This window comes from Etheostoma spectabile, chromosome 12 (assembly GCF_008692095.1).
Source record: "Etheostoma spectabile isolate EspeVRDwgs_2016 chromosome 12, UIUC_Espe_1.0, whole genome shotgun sequence".
Taxonomy (NCBI): Eukaryota; Metazoa; Chordata; class Actinopteri; order Perciformes; family Percidae; genus Etheostoma; species Etheostoma spectabile.
Genome location: NC_045744.1, coordinates 19920918 through 19943792, shown reverse-complemented (window position 1 = coordinate 19943792; position 22875 = coordinate 19920918). Strand labels below are relative to the sequence as shown.

The 22875-nt window shown below is 38.9% G+C and overlaps 1 protein-coding gene across 1 annotated transcript in view; it reads left to right on the top strand.

Annotated features, from left to right (window-relative positions):
* The window catches only part of LOC116699838 (astrotactin-1-like), a 372650-nt gene that overhangs the window by 228470 nt on the left and 121305 nt on the right, over positions 1-22875 (top strand).

Sequence of the window (22875 nt, the reverse complement as noted above, 5' to 3'; positions counted from 1 at the left end):
AGGAAAAAAAGGGGGAAAGCGTCTGATAAATTAGACTGTTACCTTAAAGACGTGGATTTTAACTTTAATACCAAATCAATGAAAAAGTCCCAGGAACGGTAATATATTTTGACAATTGTGCATTAACTGTGAGTTATAACTCAGCAGACGGGCGCTCAGTAGGTGAAAGAAGCACATAGTGTGCCACGGTCTGTAAAGTTAATTGAAGACTTGTATCTTGTTGTATTGAAGAGTTGTTTTCTAATGACCCAGAAACTTAAAAGCAACAGACGGATGGACACACACACACACACACAACCACCACACACACACACACGCCTGACTATCACGGCTGTATCTGTCATGTTTGTAGAGACGGGGCCACAGCTCATTAACCGTGGTCACTCTGTGTGCGTGTGCATTTGTGAGTTTGGCCGTGATGCCTTGTCTGGGTGATTAATAGCACTTGCTTCCCTGCACTAGGTTATGATATGAGTTTCCTATTGTCAGACAAATAACCTCAATTACCATGGCAGAGATCAGACACGCACAGCAAAAAAAAAAAGGCCACCCTGTTCATGTTTCAACAGTTTATTACATTGGCGAAATGCATTTGATGTAAAATATAAAGACTTTTGAAGACTATTAGAAGCAGCTGTAGTTACCATGTGGAAATTCAGTTATGGTTGTATACTCCACATCAGCTAGGATTGGTTGTTGGTTACTAGTTAAATGTCTGTATGTAATTAAAGTTTTGTCTATTGTTTTTTTTTAAATATTGTGCTATCAGTTAAATGCGTTATTAGCGGCGTTAACACAAACCCATTTTAAGTATGTCCATTTTTTTATTGCAAGATTAACATTTTTTTATGGCCTAACAAACTTTGTAGTTTTATTACATGCTGTTGCAACAACTAGTAACGTTAGAAAAACTACAACACCTCACCGGATCTATTAAAGCGGAAACAAAACAACAGGCACGCCGCACAATCTTGTGTGGGCTTGCAAGTTGGCCTAAGAGTAGTAACGCTACGTTTTGAGTGGATGGTGAGCGTGAGATGAAATGGCTAAACTTCCAAATTCTGCACATTGATATCTGTGTTATAATTCTGATTGAACATTAGGCTCTAAATCACATTCAGTCTCCTTTTAATCTGCTGTGTGGACAACATATGTCCATCAGTTTACTTGAAACTGGAAGGGTCAAGGACAAAAGAGCCCGAGGAGATCGTTTTGTTTAAAAAAGGAAAAAAAAGAAAAAAGAAAGTCTGTTGCATACTGGAGTGGATGCCAATGAGATTCTGGATGGAAAGTTTACTTTTTAAAAGTTTCCTAATGGTTCCATTAACAAGACCAATGTGATCTGTGTGTTGTCGTCTGGAAGACCACTCGAGCTCACAGCTGATGCTAATTCTCCGCCCCCTTGTCAAAGTATTTTTTCACCCTTTTCTTGAAGGACAGTGGTATATTGTGAGATAATTTGCTCCAAGTGAGACTGTTACGTGTGAAGTTGATCACTAAAGTAGGCTATATGCCAATGTTGTTTTCAATAAAAAAAACATTTGCACAAAGTGAGCTGATCCACTTTTCCATGTTAAGAGCATTAAAATGAAAACAAATAATGGGACAAATCAAGGGACATTTAGTAAGTTATTAATTGTGAGTTAACTATGACAATGTGATTAATCACGATTAAATATTTTAATTGTTTGACAGTACTTGTTTTTTTAATTGCATAATAACTTTATTTGACAAAATATGCTTCAATAACCTCCTTCAAACGTAGTTATCATACACAAAGCGTCACTGTCGCACCAATTTTTTTCTGAAGACCAGTTTTTTCTTGAAACCAGCTTCAAAATAATTAGATGCTTCGGAGTTCTGTTTAAACATTCCAACTGCAATTAAAATTTGAATATGCCTCACAAATACCTAAAGGTGGCATTATTGAGCTTGTTAAATGTCAGATCAAATTGAAAGTATAGAATAGAGAAGGGGATTTGAGACAACATCAAAGAGACAGCAACCGGTGTCAATCCAACTTTAATTCCCTCCTATTGTATCCTGTATCTTTCTTACTCGATCTACTTCTCTGGGTTTGTTTTTTTCTCTGACTCGGGCTCCCCAGCTATTCTGCTTACTTTCTCTCGCAATTAAATCACCATGACCTCCTTCCCCAACCTCCCCCAGTCAGGTGTCAACTCTTTACCAACCTCCAGCGCAGTGTTGCATGCTGGTATATGTGTAAGTGTGATCACCCTGCCAGTAGCCAGTTAAAAATAGAGGCCTTATTTATTCTATTAGGGCCTGTCATTTTAACAAAGAAGCAGCAGAGAAAGCATTGCTCTTGGGCATGAGAGTGGCGTAGAGGAGGGGGAGGAGAGTGCTGACCTCCATGGCCTTTCTACACCTGCACGCAACCACACACAGGCACACAACACACACACACACACATCTCAGACTAGCACCACCTGCCCTGCTTGGTTACCAGCTGGGAATATTGCAACACCCTCTGAACTCTCTATGTTCATGGTTGATTCTCACATGCTTGAATCTTTTGTGTGACTTTTGTTTTACGTACAGGACTAGATAAGATACAAGGTCTCCATAAACCATCTCTCCCTGCACATTCTTTCACGCCTTGTCCGTTGAGACAAACGGGATTGGGAACCTCAGGCTGAAGGTCTGCAGGGGGGAAGAATCGGGATGGCACCAGACTGTATCCTGTGTTTAGATTGTCTGTCAGAAATGCTAAGTCATGTTAACAAAGGGGTGCTCTTAGACTGATGATATGATGGCTTATATACATATAGATGTACTGCATATAAGCCAGTTTTTTCTTCTACCTCGTTGAAGACTTTTCCACGTTGTGCATCTGTGCAGTGTGAAATTGTTATTCCTATACCTGCAGGTATAAATAAAATGCAAAGACCAAACTTGGTTTCAGTTCTTAACTCCCATTTTTGTTTCACTCTCAAAAACCCTCTGATGCAAATGAAGCTTCCACAACAATATATTTTATTTATTTATTAGTATATATGTATGTATATGTGTGTGTATGTGTATATGTGTGTGTATGTGTATATATGTGTGTATGTATGTATATATATATATATATATATATATATATATATATATATATATATATATATATATATATATATATGTGTGTGTGTGTGTGTGTGTGTGTGTGTGTGTGTATATCTTATGCAATACGGTTTGCAATGACTATTTTACATGTTCGCCACTCGTTCTTGGTCTCCAAAGCTTGGTTCACTTCTCTGCTAAGGCTATTACTGTTCTAATGGATAAGTCTGATATTTTAGGGTGTTTTCCGACAGCCTTTATTTCGGTTAAATCAAACTAGAGCTTGTACCAACGGTACCAAGACCTGCTTGAAGAGGTGGTCTCGGTACGCTGTATATCGAACTCTGGAGCGGTTTGTTTGATGTGAGAACGTGATTCGTACTCCAACCGCACTATACAAACTCCGCCAGTCTGAGCTAATGTCTCCTGTAGTCAGGTGTGTTTAGCAGTCTGCGATGCAGCAGAGCAGCAAACTGGAGCAGCTTGCAGTGTTTCTATCTCAGAAATAGTCTGCGGTCAAGCTCGCCGTCCGTCACTCGTATCTCCGTAGTCAAACAAGCAGCCGGCAGAGCAGAGCGGAGTCTCAGGGACCAGAGCAGATGTAGTAACGTCTCTTGCAAAACAATGTCTGATCATTTTAATGAAATGAGCTGGTTTGATCACTAACACAGAACACAGGACCTTCTTCCTGTATTTACGTTTTCTCCTGCCTCCAGACATATCCGACCAATAATAGAGCTGGACGTTCTTGCCTGATTTGTTATGATGCAATTTGGTACGCTTGGATTTTTCCAGGTGTGAAACCAAACCGACCAAGGGAAAATCGTTCCAAGTTTATTACTCACCAACTGATACGGACCAAAGCAAACAAACTACAGGTGTGAAAACGCACTTAGAGTAGATCCCCTATTGTCATTGGTGGGCTTTTCATAGAATAATTGTCAATATTTTTCCCTTTACATGGTTGCCTTTAACCATGGTAACCGAAATGAAAACTGTAAAGCTGTGGGCATATTGGAAAAAAGTAGATATTACTTGTTTCAAATATTCAGTAATAAGAAACATAGCAGCATCTCTAACAGGGAGGAATACTAAACAACATTCCTCCTATATATATCTTCAGCAGGGAGGTCTGTGAAAAAATGAGTCATTGTTTAGGCTTCTGAGATTAAAGAGAGCAGTGTCTTTTTCTATTACCTTTTTTATCACTGTGTATTATGACAATCTGCCATAAAACAACCATAGCGGATGTACACTAGGGACTTTTATTTCCGTTATCACATTAATTATCAGTTAGTACAATAACACAAGGGTTAGAAAACTTGTCTCAACAACCACAAACATATGTCTATAATGACTTCAATAACCAAGAATAACAAGATATCTCCTCTAGCTAAGCAATATTTCCACTGATTTTCGTAGAATCCTTATCGGATCCTAACTGATGAAATTCTAAATGACAAGACATGGATGTCAACTCTCTGTGGCCAAATATTGTAACAGCGTTGTTTTACAGTCTGCAGTTTTTAAACTGCCGGCTTTACAGAACACTAAGTCAGAGACAACAAAGTTAATTTATCAATGTATTTATTGAATTCTGGGCTGTACTTTACAGTACTGTGCAAATGTTTTAGGCATATATGAAAAAATGCTGGAAACTAAGAGTGCTTTCAAAAATGGAAGTGTTAATAGTATTTTCATCTATCAACCAAAATGCAGAGAATGAACAGAAGAGACAGAAAGAGACTGAAGATTTGGTGTGACCACCCTTTGCCTTCAAGACAGCATCCGTTCTTCTAGTTACACTTGCACACAGTTTTTAAAGGAACTCTGCTGAGGTTGTTCTAAACATCTTGGAGAACTAACCACATATTGTCTGTGGGTGTAGGCTTCCTCAAATCCTTCTGTCTCTTCATGTAATCCCAGACACACTCGATGATGATGAAGTCAGGGCTCTGTGTGGGACATGCCATCACTTCCAGGACTTATTGTTCTTGTTTACGCTGAAGATAGTTCTAAATGACCTTGCTGTAAATTTGGGGTTGTTGTCCTGCTGCAGAATAAAATTGGGGCCAATCAAACGCCTCCCTGATGCATGATGATAGTGTTTATTTATTTATTTTTAGCTGGGAGTGAGCATTTTCTTAACTCACAGACATTCAAATTGCTGCAGAAGGATTTTGAAGATTGTTTCATGAATTTCTTTCTTCCACTGATGAGGTTTTCTCCCTACTTCTGTCAGCTCTCTGTAACAAGTAGGTGGTCTGGCTTCATGAGATTAGAAATGAAAAGTAGAAGAAATACTTAAGCGATGAGATATCCTACCAACTGGGTAGCATAGCCAATTTGACTAGATATTCAAAGAAAAAAAAGGCGTAGAGGTTAATATGGGGGGGGGGGGGGGGGGGGGGGGAAAAGGAAAGAATTGAGGAAAAGATTGAATTCATTAGAGAAATGATGCAAAGAAGAGGTGGATGAAGAAAGTGTAGACTTCCTAATAAAAAAAATGAGGAGTAGGAGTTTGGTGAGACGATAAGAGAATAATAAAGAGAGAAATGACAGAGGAGATGAGAGAAGCAGATTTAAAAGAGGAAAGCATGGGTATGACGAGGAGGAGGAACAGTAGAGATGTTGCGGTGAGGAATTGAACAGTGGAGCAGCTGTGGTACGGAGGAAGCGGAGAAGATTAGGAGGTGTGGGTGGAGGTGTTGGAGATGTCATCTGCCTCTCTGAGGCAGCGGCAGGGTGATACATGTCCTCTGCTTGTTCGGTTCACCAAAATTACAGACAGACATGGTGCAGGTGTCTGCACACTCCGTGCGTATGTGTGAGAGGGAGTGAGTGGGAAAAAAAACCTCTTTAAGTCTAACGAAGGGGAACTGCTCCAGCAGCAAAAGTTTAAGTTTGCAGATGAAAAAACAGATTGTCCGGCTGCTCAGCCACAAAACTGGTTGATATCGAGCCTCGTCAGCACATTCACAGACAACTCGCCTCGCCAGAACAGACAGAGCCAAGAGTGTATCGGTTTACGTGCTGCAGGATTACAGAAATCATATTACCACAGGGTTATCTGAAAATGAAAATCGACAAAGATCCATGCTACTGTTGCTGAGAAGTCGCTAATCACATTGCAGATACGTTAAGTGAGGATGCTGCTGCTTTTTATAATGTAGACTTACACTGGGCATGAAACTCTGGCGCATAAATTGTGCTCAGTGTTGATGATAAAAGTAAATCTTACTGTTTTTGAAATTTTAATACTGTGTCCTATAGAGGGAATGGGCATAAATAGGGCAGGTCTCAAACACCAGAGACGGGTTTGTTCTACATCCTGTGTGTTATGTTCAGGTGGTGGTTGAATGTAAGAAGTAAGTTATGTGTACTGTGCATGTGCTTCCTTGCTTGACTGCATATTATACAACACACTTAATCTAAACTTGTAATACATACGGTACACTGTGATTTTCTGTAATTTCATTAACACACACACATTGTTAGAAAGTGTAATGATGCTAACCTGGCAAACAAGATGTGCCTTTCTTAAGTGTACATAAATAGGCTAAAACGTCAACATTAGTAAACATAATGCCACCTTAGGGCATATACAGTGGAAAAACATGATGATGGAAATTGATTAGTTGTGGTGTTCTTGGATAATTGAGTGCCCTGCCTTAGGTCTGTGCACACTACAGATGTTATTTTATAGAAAAATGGTGTCTGTTACAGTATGTGTTAATTCTCAAAGCCGCGGCTTCAGTGGCAGAACGTTTGAAAGTCACAGAATCCTTAAATAACCCTTTTTTTGTCTACAACAAACTAGTTTGTATTTGGGTGTTTTTCTTATAGCCCTGAGGTAGTAAATTCTACTTTTCAAGAGAGTAGACCCAACCATCAATTTGTCTTGAGTTCGACACGCAGCAGAAACTTTCATCAGATCCCCATGATATGTTTCAATCAGATTGTGAAATCCACATAGGGCAGATGTGGTATTCACAGGCACCTACAGTTCCTTGGACATGCATGAATAGTTACAGTATTCCATATGCTCGTGTCCTCACACACGGACGTGCGCGTACATTCACACACATCAAGAGATACAAACGGAACGGCAGGCAGCCTTAAATCTGCTATCTACCAGCTGTGAGTCACTTTACCTTGCTCAGCAGAACAGTCATTTTAAACAGGTTTATGTCATCAAAAGTGGAAGTCTAAAAGATATCATAGTGAATGAATAGTATTTCTGAGTCAGCTTAGTGTTTGATAACTTGGGGCATTTTAAGTTTTTAGGGAAAGGATAGGGTAGTTTGGGACTGAACGAAGTATTTTAGGGCCAAAATGATGATCTCACCGCTGCATACAAATCTTGCTCGTCTAATAAAGTATTGCAAAATAACTTGTATATTGAAAGCAGTATTACGATGGCATACATATTTAGTAGAACAGCGGATACAATATCCTATTGTTTCCTGCACTGTAAATCTGCTCATAGATTAATACAGTAGAACAATTCCCAGCTATGATTTCAGTACAATGATGCAGGGACTAATTGAGATTTCATGTATTTTCATACGTACATCATACAGATAAGGGCACTTGAAATTATAAGCATCAAACACTTCATTTCCAGCATTCTATTTAATTTTTATGCACCACCCTATGGTGGAAATGGGTATATATACACTATGTATCAAAAAACTTAACATACAGCCGGCCATAGTAGCTTTCTAAACTTGATGGTAGCAGATGACAAAATGTCGCTTGGCCCAGTGAATGAAGTCGTATGACTCGGGGAAGAGCAGTGGACTAAAGGAAAGGAGAGTAATGTGAGACAGCAATAATGCAACAGTGAGTATATTCCACTATTATTCCGAAAATTATAATAAAATAGCATATTCCGGTTTGACATTCCGAATAAGGTTGTTTTCCCAGTATAGCATTTTTTGATTAAGACGTGGGATATTCCGGTATTATTTGGGTTTTAGTAGCATTCTTTGGACATGTATACAGCACATTCGGAACATGAATCTCAATCTGGGTTATTATCGCAGGCTTATGGTCAGCTTAGTGCTTTGCTATGGTTGCTGGACACAAACCAGCCAGCCAACAATTTGCAAGGCTGCAGACCGATAAAGAGAAAACTGCTTTTAAACATTATCAAAGACTTGGATATCAACAGGTTTTGGATATGCGCACACATTGCTGTGCCGACCTTTTCAAGAAGTTGGTTGAAGGAATGAAAGAAGGACGCTGTGTTCGCACGGTCCAACAAGTCCACCACTGCTGGGAAACTTGGAAAAAACTGTATTTTCCACAGCTACATGTAAACGGGAATATTAGTGGAATATTCACTTTCATTAGCCTTGTACAGAATATCAGCAGTTTAGTCAGAATATCGGGGGGGGGGGGAGTCATAATGTTGTCTGATATTGATTCACTCATCCACCAAAATCCATTAGAATATTTTTATATGGTTCTCGTGGCAAATGTTGGTTTTAATAAAGTTAGATTAATTAATCACAAAGCGTGTAAATCATTAGATTTGTTTTTTTTTAAATCGCTGGTCCAAATATGTACTTTGTGTGTGTGTGTGTGTGTGTGTATATATGTATCAATCAATCAATCAATCAATCTTTATTTCTAGAGCACATTTAAAAACAACCTGATTGACCAAAGTGCTGTACATAGAACTGGAACAATAAATAGACAGAATACAACACCAGACAAATACAACATACAGTTCTCATGCTGTATTAAAAGCCAGGGAATAAAAATGTGTTTTAAGTCGCGATTTAAAAACCGGAAGGCTGGGGGCCAGTTTGACATGTAGAGGCAGCTCATTCCAAAGTCTCGGGGCTGCGGCTGAGAAAGCCCGATCCCCTCTACTCTTCAGCCGTGTTTTAGGGGCAACAAGAAGAGACTGGTTTGCAGACCTTAAAGATCTTGAAGGAGCATGTGGCTTCAACAGATCAGTTATGTAGACTGGAGCTAGTCCATGGAGGGCTTTAAAAACAAACAATAAAATCTTAAAATCAATCCTAAAAGTAACTGGGAGCCAGTGGAGAGAGGCAAGGACAGCATGTATGTATGTATGTATATGTATATATATATATATCTATATATATATATAGATATATATATAGATATAAAATATAATATAAAATTTAACCCTTGTGTTGTCTTCCCATCAAAATTCAAAATCAACACTTTTGTTGACGCTTTTTGACAATGTTTTTAACTTTTTCTTACATTTTTGTCCCTTTTTCAACACTTTAGACACTTGTTTTCAATGTTTGTCACTTTTTGGACGTATTATTAACTTTAGTGTGGGAATTTATAGTCAAACCTCATTTATATGAAATTATACCTGATGTTTGAGTTAGAAAAGCAGAAATTAGAAATCATTTAGACTAAAATGAAAAGAATCTATGTTGATGGATAATCACAGACTGGAATGTGTCAATTTTTAATCAATATTATTTGGAAACCACTTTGATTTATTTTTTCAAATGCTATAAAAATTGAATAAGACCCCCCAAAATTTGTGTAAGTAGAGATTTGTACTTGCTTATTTTGGGTAATTAAAAAGAACATTGATGTAGGAAAACGAGTCAATTTGGCCAAAGGACAACATGAGGATATATATATAATTTTTTTAAATTTTTGTTTGAGGAGTTTTATCTAGGCTTTCAGTACAATGGGCTTACGATAAATTGGCCGGGGATGCCAATTCTGGAAAACTCAAGAGAGGGAGGGAGAGCCACTGACTTAGCAGCCATCAATTTTCTAATAGGGTCTGAAATGTCCGGGTTAAGAGCCTTTTTTGGCCTGTAATTTCTCGGTGTTTCCCTTGCATTTTGTCTTATTCCTTTTGCCCTTTTTATGCAGATGCTTTCTAATCAAGACACTGAGCCTGAAACAGTGACTTGAAGCATGAGACGCAATGTGTAGAATTTAAAGGTCCCATGGCATGAAAAGGTCACTCTATGAGGTTTTTTAACATTAATATGAGTTACTCCCGCCTGCATATGGTCCCCTAGTGGCTAGAAATGGCGATAGGTGTAAACCGAGCTCTGGGTATTCTGCTCTGCCTTTGAGAAAATGAAGCTGATCTGAAATCTTACCTCCCCTTTCTCTGCTTTGCCCGCCCAGAAAATTTGGCCCACCCATGAGAAAGAGACATCATGGCTTTCAAACGAGCAAAGTGGCAGTTGGTCAAGGCCACACCCCCAATCTCCACCTTGCCCCCATGCTTTGCCTTCAGGATATTATCCTGGCAGGAATTATGTTTCCCTCAAAATGTAACCAGCAAAACACACAATTAGTAAAGGCAGAAAAATGGCGTCGTTAAAGCACTCCAAGTCTCTTAGCAAATAGTTTGTGCATCCTTAACTTAACCTTGGTGGTGGCAGATCAGAGAACAGTAATGCATTAGTGATGGATTATTAATCAATTATTGGTTATTTGTAGGTAAGTATATTTACAATAATGCAGAAGACAAGGGATCTCACAAAATGTTGTGTAGATTTGTTGTAGTAGGCCGCCCTGATAGCTCAGTTGGTAGAGCAAGCGTTCATATATAGAGGTTTTAGTCCTCAACGCAGCGGGCCCGGGTTTGACTCTGACCTGCGGCCCTTTGCTGCATGTCATTTCCCCTCTCTCTCTCCTCTTTCATGTCTTATGTTTTTTTTCTGCATTAGAGTACTTTTACTTGTAATAGTTTAAGAACTAAAAGGACTTTTATTTCTAACAGAGCAGTTTTACAGTGTGGTATTAGAACTCTGACTTCTTCTTCCCCCGCTGACAGTCAAGAACGTGCACGTCATTTATTTTACACCGTTTGCCTTCAGCAGAGTTGCAGTGATGATGCAAAGAGGAAAGTGGGAATGTCTCTAAAAAGCTGAAATGTACTGATTGATACAATGCTGCCAGACGTAATTTTCATGCTTCAATTAGCCTTAAATTGACTTCCAGGTAACAGTAAAATTCTCAAGTCTTAAATATGCTTTGCAGAAACCCATTGTTGGCATTCTAATTTTCAATAAAATATAGTGAATTGGCTTTTCTTAGTATAAGAGCACACATTTTTCTTTTCTTAAACTTGACTAATTACCCAGTGAGACAAAGCCCCGTCATCCCTTCACCTTCACCTCTTATCTGAAATACACTACTCGCTGAAGTAGAGGCGGCGAGCCAGTCGTGATTCATTATGTATTGTAGCCCTTCCTGTGTTGTTCAGTATTTTCTAATCATGTCCCACATGATCTGTTTCAGTCTAGCCACTCAAACATCCACTCTTCTCCACGGAAATTTAATTCCACTCTCAGCAAGTCAAGGTCGCCCCACAGATGAAATTTAAACATTTTATTCTCCTTGGCGGGGACACGTGGAGGAGGAGATGGAGGAGTGGAGAGGCAGCCAGCTTGGCATCACCATCACTCTCCTGCCTTTCAGCAATCTCTTGCGCTCTCTAGCGCTCTCTCTCTCTCTCTCTCTCTCTCCTCTCTCTCTCCTCTCTCTTTTCCCCTCTCTCTCTCTCCCTCTCCTATTATTTTCGACCTGTTTCCTTTCTTTTCCAATGAGTGAGCTTTTTGTTTTTTTCTTTTTTTTCTTTTTTTCCTAATCTTTCTTCCTTCCCTCTTTAAGTCCTGTCTGCAGGGACTTTTCTGTTAAATGTTCTAACTCTTGCATTCGTCACACTCCTGCATTTTTCTGTCATCTTTTTTGTGCCTGTTCCTATTTTTTCTATCTTTTTCTGTTGCTCAAGACAAATTAGACAGCAGATATATAAGGGAAGCTTTGGCTGTGTAGACCTGAGTTGTGTTGGTACTTTTTGTACTTTCTATGACACATTGATGCAATTTAGACAGCATTTTTTAATGATTGTTCTTCAGAAATTACTCTCTGATTGGATTACCAGTGGAGGCTGAATGGGATCCAAGATGATAAAATATATTTTAGTACAGTCTAATCCGTTATCATTTAATACTGGCCTTTGAGGACTGATATACAGTAAATCGACAGTATCTGTTAGAGCTTGGTGTACAGGGTCTGTCTACATTGATTCTGCTATTCAGTAAGAGCACATCAGCCTATTTGAAAGCAACATTGTTGATGATTAGGAAATGGTACTCAACACAAACACCACATTAACTACATGTCCTCTACAGCAGTGGTGACCTCATTTATTCTTGTTCATAAGACTCATGTTTTAGGTCGAGTGGAGCTACTGTAAGCTCGCAATTATTTGAGCTTACTAAGCTCCATGTACCAATCGAAATACTGAAGATGTAAGTTGTCCCGAAAGAGTGAGAAAGAGGTCAATAAAATGGTAACTTATGGTAGTTTTTGACCTGTGGTCCTATGGTTTTGTGTCTACCTGACTGATGGGAACAATTTTTTTTATTTTTTTTATTTTATTGGTCCGGTATTAAGCAAACCTCCTGCAGTCAGCTACGGCCAAACAAGCAGTGCAAGTGGACACATTCAATTTACGTCCACTAAAAGTGCTTGTTTTGCCACTGACGTGCTCCGATTATTATTCTGTGTCTGACATTATTGAAAGGATCCCTGTAAAGGTCGGCCTTTTTGTTAAAGATAAGATCATTTTTGTTTAACAGGAAATCGCACCAAAATCGATGTTGCCAAACTCAGCAGACCCTATTTAAATACATAGTAATTTTACTAGCGTAAAAGAGACTTTATTCCAAGTCTACAGAAAACAAAATGAAACTATCAAAGCAATCTTGGTTCATCTTTTCACTGTTCCATAATCACCACTCTGATTTGGCTGAAATTGAACCTTTAACTCACCAATTGACATGTAAATATATGCTGGCTCTACACATGCTAAAAGTATTATTAATTTAATTGGAGTCAGGTGAGTTCAGCCATTCTAATTTTGGGGCTGTCTCTGGTTAAACAAAAAACGATCTTACTCTTTAACAAAATGGTCTATCTCTGTGGGAATTCGTTCTAAAATGTTCACGTGACTAACAATGTGACCATGTCAGTGGCAAAAACACCGTTTAGTGAACGGAAATCGACGATTCGCATTTGAAAAAAATAGGATTACATTACAGCTCAGTTTGCGGCTGCAGGTTACAGCGTTCTTGCTCAATACTGGACCAATTTTGATAAGACAATATAGAGATAAAGATTTTTGGTCACATTAATCACTTAGATACCAATGCATTGGAGGTTTCCAGGTTGAAATGATCCTTTTAAGCACAGTCTGTACTCGCCCACAGAGTGCTGAGAAGTCTAATCAGTCAATCAATATGAATGAAAACACCTATGTGGGCCCTTTTAAAGAAGTAAATGGGGTCTCTAAATTAAAAAATCCACCGACAGCTGGAATTAAACCCAGGTTGTTAAAGTTGTCCATGACTAAATGCTTTCAAACACTAGAAGCGTGACAGTAACCTTGGCCAAGAGTTCTTCACTGATGCAGTGCCTGCTGTCACATAGTTGCTGCTTCTTTGGAGTTGTGCTGACACAAACTACATAAAGAGGAAGGCCTCTTGCTCACTGAGATAATGAAATTATACTGCTTCAAGTAATATCACATTTCAGTTATATTTGCAGGGCCACACGGAGTCAGCGGATGCAGAATTCTGTAATTTTCCGCAGGTTTTAAACAAATTTATAAAAATTAAAATTAAAACTCAGAATGTTGACACATCTCCACCCCAAGCAGAAAAACAGTCTGCTAAATTACGCAGATTTTCATTCTGGATCACCACTGATAACTATAAAATAAAAACAAAAATCACTATTTGCGTTTGGGTCTGCTTATTTGTATAGATACAAATACGGGAATCCACAGGGTATTCTGCATATTAAATATGAAATCCATGCTGTGTGGACTTACCTTAATACTGAGTTAAATTATTTCCCACCTCAACCCCCTCCAACCCCACCACAACCTCCTCTCAATCAACCCAATTTTCTCACCACCGGCTTCCTCCAGGACAATTCAGTGTGTTGACACTGATCAGCGAACAGGCCATTTTTCCTGTGCAACATGGCCCCTCTGCTACACTGAGCTCCATACTGCAGTATTTATGACTTGTTTTCCCATTTATAAACTCCTCCCTGTCCCTCTCCCAGCACTTAGCCGTGTATGTTTACAGTAGAAAATATGGTTTGCTTAATAAGAAGAAGAAACGGGTCATTCCAACCGGTATAGTTGTTCATGAAGTTCTCACTTAAAAACAAAAAGTCCCGCACCATTTAATTGTGGCTTTGCTGTTAATATTGAAAAATAAAAGCGTTTGATGGATTTAGATGAGAAGGAGTCTTATCATAGAATTGGCATTTCTCATAAATCACATTAATTTCACAGTGGATTATACAGGCTGGCAAACTGCAAGAGTTTATTGGACCCAGCCTTCTCTCGCTTTCATTAACTAGGGATTAGGCAAGCCCTGTCTGTGTACTGTGTTTGGTAGTATGCTCGTTAATTTGTGTGTGTGTGTGTGTGTGTGTGTGTGTGTTTTGAAGACATTTCCTCAACTTACAGAGTCTAGCTGGTCTATGATTTAATGAGGGTGTGTGACAGAAATATCTTTCCCTTAGAGAAACAGATCATGGGAAGGAAAGAATGAGGGAGGAAGAGAGCGATATCAAGGACAGTTGGAGAAATATCTGTAAAGTCAGCTGGGACGTCTTAGTGGTAAATCCATCATTGTCTCCAGTGTCTTCACAAATGTCTAAAAGCAGCAGCTTTGCCATCTTTGTAATCTGCTTCCTGACTTGAGTCCATTTTAATTTGCAATCAAGGCACATTAGCCTACTGAGCTGTGTGTGAGATATTGCAAATGCTGTTTTTCTGTGTGTATCCACACACAAGGGAACACTGGTAATACAATTGGTAATATAATTGCTTCTATTAGTTCTTATTGTAATGATAAGGCAAACCCCCCACCACTGATACACGGCCACATGCTGTTCTCCTTTCAATACAAAAAGCAGGAATATGTCACTCTTATGTAATGCCTTCTTTCTGTTTCAATGGAAAGATAATCTGCTTATTTTCTATTTTCTTCTGAAACATCCAAAATTTAAATAACCTCTCAAGTTCTGGAAACAATCAAATTATTAACTGAAACAAAAACAGAGACAGAAGTACCATCTTGTATTGTTGTTGATGACAAAAAAATCATTGACAAAGACAAAATTCTCAATAGTTTCAATAATCATTTCATTACTGCTAGCTCCCTTTATGAAACACTAAATATTCAATCTCCAGCTCTCCCACGGTATGTCCTGTTGATCAGTTACTCACAGCTCAACCATTCATTTCAAGACAGTAACCGTACCAGAAGTAAGGAGGCCTTGAAGGATTTAGATCCAAAGAAATCATCGGGTCCAGACAAATTGAACCATATTTTTAAAAATAGCTGCAGATCTGATAGCCAATCCAGTTACATATCAATTAACCTTTCTTTAGCCACAAATCAGGTACCAGCCATCTGGAAATCTGCCAATGTTCTCCCCCTTCAAAGGTGGTGATCCTGCAAACATAAATAACTATAGCCTATTTCTAAATTGTCAGTATTAGCTAAATTAATGGAATCACTCATTAGCATGCATTAAAAGACTATCTAATTAATAACAATATTCTGACTGAATTTCAATCCGGTTTCAGGAAACAACATAGTACAATAACAGCTGTTTCGAAAGTTGTTAATGACCTAATCAAGACTTTGGACAATAAACAGCACTGTGCAGCACTATTTTTTGATTTGTCAAAAGCTTTTGACACAGTGGACCATAAAATTCTCCTTCAGAGACTCACCTCTATTGGACTATCAAAACCAAGCAGTGGGATGGTTTAACAGTTCCCTATCAGGGAGAACACAATGTGTGCAAGTAGATGGTGTTACTTCTGCCTCCTTAATATTCAAAAGGGGTGCCTCAGGGCTCAATCCTTGGGCCTCTTCTTTTTATCATTTATACAAACAACCTCTGCAATAATATAAAAAATGCAAACTATCATTACTACCGCTGATGACACTGTTCTCTATTGTTCTGGGTCCACATTTGGTCAGCAATCACAAACTTACAGTCCGCTTTTAATATCTTGCAACATAATCTGGCTTCTTTAAAATTGGTTCTAAACTCTAAAAAAACTAAAGTCATGACTTTCACTCTGGGAAATCAACTAAGAATAATGTCCCAACCATTTGTACACTTTCTGGTACAGAAAATTTAAAAAGTGTCACATTACAAATATTTGGGTATTACCATCGACCAATCATTGTCTTTTTCAATGCATATCCAAGATTTAGTTAAAAAACTGAAATGAAGTTAGGTTTTTTCTTTAGAATCAAGTCTTGTTTATCATTTGAATCAAAAAAACAACTAGTAATGCAACATTCTTGTCTGTGTTGGACTACGGTGATATTTTATACATGCATTCAACTCCCAGGTCTTCATGCTTTGGACACTGTGTTTCATGAGCCTTGAGATTCATCACAACTTAAAATCTCTCACTCATCACTGTTTGTTGTATTCTCGGGTCGGGTGGTTTCACTCTCGATTCGGCGTTGGATGCACTGGCATCTTTTTATTTATAAGGCAGTTATTAGACTTCTTCCTCCTTATTTGAACACCTAAACGTCCCGAGGTCTGCAGGGACATATCACCTCGCTCACAGGATCTGGTTTTGTTGACAGTCCCTAAAGCCCGCACTGACTTTGGCAAAAGGGCTTTTAATTTTGCAGCCCCATCTGCATGGAATCAGCTTCAAAATGAACTCCATTTGAAGGAGTTGGTCTCATTTATTCTTTTAAAGGCTTGTTAAAGGACCTGGCAGAAAGGGCAGTCTGTATGTCACTGTTTTTAAATTGATTTAGGACCCAGGTATTTTTATGATGACATTGTTGTTTGAATATGAGTGAAAGTGTGTTTTTTGTATTTACATGTAAGTGTCTCTGTCTGAAACGTGCTGCTGCCACTTGCCAGGACACTCTTGTAAAAGAGATTTTTAATCTCAAGGAGTTTTTTATCCTGGTTAAAAAAAGGTTTGAATGAATCCATAAGTAATAATACATCCCATGCTTAGTTCAAAAAGTTCTATGTGCTTTGGTCTTTGTCTGACTAGTGTTCAATTATACCATCTTTTAAGGAAATTATTAACTGAGGATACAAGAATTACTGAAAAGACATCAGTAGCCCTAATTGGTGTGTGCAGCATATGGCCCCAACAACCATGCTACTTGCTTTGAGCACATAATGACTGGTGATAAGTGTGTCAACATTTCTATGAATTCATGCCCTCTGATCGATAAAACAATCTATATATATCTATCTGATATAATAGGCTCATTCGAGATGAACTGCCCCTTGCCTGTAAAGGGGGCGAGAGCAAGCGGCAGCAGCCAGGGGCGGTGACAAAAAGCTGCGGTAAAGTTCTGACCATTTCCAGCTGATTCCAGCAGCCTTCAGGCCGAACCGAAATTCAAAGAAACAACGCATATCAGACGCATATCAGCTTGTACACAGTCTCCAGTTGTTTTTTATTAAGACAGAGTAGCTATCAAAATGCTCTGTTGCTGATGTTAATAGACTGTAAATGATCCGTAATCTGAACACATTTAGTCTTTCGGACTTCTAAATGTCAGTATCAGCCACGCAACATTCGGTTTGTACAGCATAAGCCTTTAAATCAGACAAATGGCAATTAAAATCCCTCTGATTAAAAAATAAAAAATAAAATAAAAGGTTTATACAAAACGTCAACATTTTGAGTCTATTCTGAACCAATCAGCTGAGCGCCTGGCGTTTCCCAGAGGGCTTTGGGTCCGCCTGGGTCTTGCAGCCGCGCTGTCTGCGTCTCAAACCTGCGGCCGCCTTGATCTCGGGAGATTATCGTTGCCTGACGTGTGCATGACGTCAGAGCAAGTCGGGATCAAGTCGGACACAAATCTAACCGGCATGCAACGGGCGGCGATTGATTCTGCGCAGACCTGGCTCATCTCGAACGGGCCCATTGCTTTCCAAACCAAACTTGATATTCATATTTCCTGGATCATACGAGCTGGAAAATAACCAAAATTCCTCTGATTATTTATTATTAAACATGATCTGGCAAATAACCTTGCAAGTGTTTACACTGCAGAGATTGAAGTTTTTCATAGCCACTACAAGCCATACATATGATTTATGACTTTTAAATGACCAAACAATGGAAAAACATATTGTCGACAGCTTCATGTACATTTAAAATGATTGATATTTAAATGTTTTGAGAACCGCCGTCCCCAGTGATTTATTGAAAACACATTTGAGAATTTGCATGTTGCATGAAGCGGTGGTTAACTAGTTTTAGTAGTCTGTGTTCTTTTCCCTCTAAGCATGGGGCCTGAATGAGAACTTGACCCTGCTTTTCAACCCTCGCTCACTTTGCTTTGAACCCAGCAGTGATTAGACAGAAGACCTCACATACACACTGAAATGCAGACAAATTGGCAACTGGAATTAATTAGACCATGTTCCACATTCTGCATATAGATTGGAGCCATTGCCTGGCAGAAAGATTGCCAGGAGAGTGTGTGTAAAAATGATTGTCAAAATGGGTTTGAACACAGTGGTTAACCAGTGGAGCTGTTTAGTGATAAACAAGAAAAGGCATCTAGTAGACCCTAATACAATTAGGGAAAATATTTCCTTGCGAGTTATTGCAGAGATGGACATTCTTTAGGCTGATTCATCAACTGTCACACTTTAAATGCATTACAACATTATTTCACAAGCTTTTCAATCCATTTTGCATAATATAATTAGATTTTTGCAGCCCTTTTCATAATCAGCATACTTGGTGTGTTTCATTGTTGAGAATATTGCCGAGTCAGGGCCCCGCGCATGCGTTTCTGCCACCCAGCACATCTAGTCAGGCCCTGTGCTTAAGGTCTAATCTGTCATTCTATTTCAGTTTTTCCAACCACATTTAACCACAGAAAAATAAAGTTCGTTAGTTTCAAGTGTCAGATTTCCACCCTGCAGGTGATTATTTTTAGAAGCTTTTTAAAGTCGGAGGCAGTGCCAGTGTTGGACGTTTCGTGAAAGACAGCAATTTAGGCAATACCTGTGCCTACAGACATACCTGATTAAGTGTACAGCTTGCATTTAAGAAAGGATTACACAAATAGTGACAAGAGTACCACAATATCATGAGTGGTTTATTGTAGTCATTCCTCCACAGCCATGCGGAGCAGGGTCTGGCTAGTCCACACAACACTCCAGCATAGGAGAGAAACTTGTTCTGGTTTAATGGCTTTTCTTTAAACCAATCACAAATCGTCTTGGGGGTGCCAAGCGGGGCCTCTGCGAAAAACGCTCAGGAAGGAACTGGTTTTGGTGGAACTAACTGAGACTGGACAGATAGTCTAGCTAGCTGTCTGGATTTAACCTGCAGAGATCTAAGGAGCAGGTAACCATAATCTTAAATCGACAAGAGTCAAGAACACAATTAAAACGGAAGGTTCTGGAAATCTGGCTGAAAATTAGGGACATACGGCGTCATTTCCGGTGGCACCTGAACAATCCAGGAAATGAAACATCGATATAGACCCTGTTTATTGCAATTCACCTGGATTTGCAGAGATTCATTAGATTTCGGAGGGTATTTTGTTCTGTGGAAAATCTTCTACCTCTAAAAACGTGCATCTGCAGTATGTGATCATGGGTTATAGTTAAGGAAAGCTGGGTGGAGAAAATGTAATTAACTTGTTTTCAATAGAAACATAAGTGGCACAGAGGTGGTGGGCTGGTTGAGTCCTGGCTGTGTGGTCATTAAACCTGAACATGAACTCAAAATGAGCAGTCTCTTTATTTCCCTATGTTTCTCTTTTAATCACTTTTACATATTTGCCCTAATAGTTTAATCACTGATTTCCTTAGTACACATTTAGTAATAATTATTTTATTTAATCAGTACTTTATAAGCCTTGCTACAGGCGGCGCTATGGGAGGCAGCAATCTGATGAATTCTAATAACCTATCTCCTAACTGTTTGTTGCTCCTTTAACATGTCAAAATTTCTGTTTGTCTCATACTTTGGTTTATTAAAACTATACTGTTTGCCCTAATGACAGTGTCATCAAGCTCAGCGGTGCTTTGTGTTTAATGCTCAGCTAATGTTAGCGTGCAAACATACTAAACTAATATGGCAATCATGGTACACTGCTAATGAAAAGCATGTTAACCTTGTAATTTTAAGTGTGTAACTAAGTAATACACAATGTTTTGTCTTTTACCCGTCTTACAATTTGGACAAGAAGACTTTGCATAGACCATCACAGCCTCAGAGCTGCTGGCATGGCTGTAAAGTCCTTTTTTCACTGACATTTTTAGATTTCTCATTCCAGACAAACACCTTCACTGAACTGCTTTGTGACAAAACATGCCTGTCAGACACTCCCAGTCGCAGGTTGTGTAATTACACGTTGTCGTGGTAAACCAGATTCTAAATGCATGTGTGCAGATTGAATAAAATGCTCATTTACAAATTTCTGACCCTGGATCTCTTTCTCTCTGTGTATGCTCTGTTCCTTGAATTCCTACAGTGTGTTTTAAGTATGTAAGACATATAATGTACACTTCAGATACATTAATGAGACTACTTGTAAATTAAATCATTGTCAATGTTCCACTGTCCCTTATATCCTGCAACTCCTGCCACGTCTTTCAATTAAAAAGCTATTAAAAACTCAACTTCCTTTAACATGGTGAAGTTGAGAAGTGCAGGGTTTCTGTTCTGTTCTCTGGCTCAGCCAAAACTCTGCTCCTGGTCAACTTCATTTATTCTGACTGATATTAACAGATTCTTGAAGCTGATGAATAGACTCAAAAGTTTGTGTTGAACTGTCAAAACTCTAGCTTTGTTCCAGGAGGCCTGCTAATTAAAGTGAGAACAAAACCGTTTTGCCTAGATGTTAAGTAAGTTCGGGACTGCAGATTGGCTCTTTAAGTATTTTAATTACTGCTCACATGGCGAAAGCTCCACGCTCCAGCTGCTTTTTTGTCGCTGAAGATTGAGATGGTCACGGATGAAAGATTGCTGAATTTATAGAACACAGTATAATGGATGGAGTCACATGGAAATACGATGAGATAGTAGATTGTGTGGTGTGTGTGTGTGTGTGTGTGTGTGTGTGTGTGTGAGAGAGAGAGAGAGAGAGAGATTCCCACATCCCTTGTTGCTCTTTACTAATACAGTAGGTATCTCCTCTCTTTCTAAGTTTTCATAGTAAATGAGAGATGTATTCAAGTTAAATCTATTTTAACTTTCCTTTTAATTTTTCCTTTTGTCCTTTTTTTTGTCACTGCTGCAAGTCGATTGCAGTTTACACAAAAACGGGACAAAATCTCTCTCCTCCTGCATTATTGAATGAAACGGAAGAATGAGGTCTCTACCCTTGTGTGTGTATTTGTGTGTCACAGAAAAGAACCCTAGGAGCTTTAAAAGTGACATGCCTAAATGCACGTGTGCCTGCATGCTGTACAGAACTTTTGAGATTTCACATATTACACACACACACACACACACAGACACAAATGGAACCAAGAAGATGACGTTTCATGTTAAAGGCACACATTTTACAAATGCTTTTAAATGTATTCATAATGTAAAGCCGTGTTTCACACCAAAGTTGTGTGGGTAGGAAAGCAAAATCTATTCATGAGTAAAATATACAAGAAGGCAGACCGTCTGGCTGCTTTGTATCGTCAACAGGGATTCCACATGGCATTTTCACCATGTTGTGGATGAAGGTACAAATTTTTTGGAATGTCTGTCATCATATACTAACAATATTGGATTGAAACACAATTTTTTTGCCTGGTTTTCCTCACCAGAAACTGCTGTGGAAAAAATAAGTTCAAGATAACACAGCTGAGTCTGGTTAATAAGCGAGAACAACCGTGTCAGGCTTTCTTGACCCATGTTAAGTTAGCGTACAAGTTAGCAACGGCGGCCTGTCATAATTCCTGTTGAGAAGACTGATTGACGATTTTGAAAATGACACTTTTGTGATTCAGATGAAAAAATAATCACAGATAGGGAGTCCCATGATACTCTTTTCATGTTCCCCTGTGAATGATAAACAATGTTATTATACTCAGTAAATCCTTTATTGCCAGAGTTTTATTAGTTGCCAACTATACATATGAGATCTGGCTTGTGTCACATGTGTGTGGCGTATTGTGCTGGCAAATTGGGAATGAGTAACAATGCCTTACTCATTCTCCAGTTGCCCATTTGTAGTCCAGGAGTCAGTCAGTTGCACAATCTCATTTAGCGTGCTTTTACATCTGAGCAGTTTGGTCTATTTTAACCAAACACTGGAGCATTTCGTCACACAGTTCAGTTGTTTGGGGGTAGTGTGAAAGCTCATCCAAGCCCTGGGGCAGACCAAACAACCAGGGGTTTTGCTTTCAAGTGCGCTAAAGTTTGGTTTCACTATAGGTTGGAACGCGATCCAATCCAAAAAATCACGAAGTGAACCAAAGAACTAGTTATTTTTAATTTGCATTTTTTGTTAATTCAACCTTGCACACAATTTACAGACTTATATATGATTTAACGGATGATAACTCTCAAATCTGGAACTTATGACGATACCTTGTTCGCCCGTTTGTGTAACAGGGACAAACATATTAGGTTACACTTCACTTTACACTTCTAAGGCATCTACATAAGGGTAACATGACACTGTCATGAACGTGTCAAAATGCCAAAAATGAAGTTTTTGACGCTCAAAATTTAAATTCTGCTCAAAAGTGGAGATCTCAACTTCCCCCAAA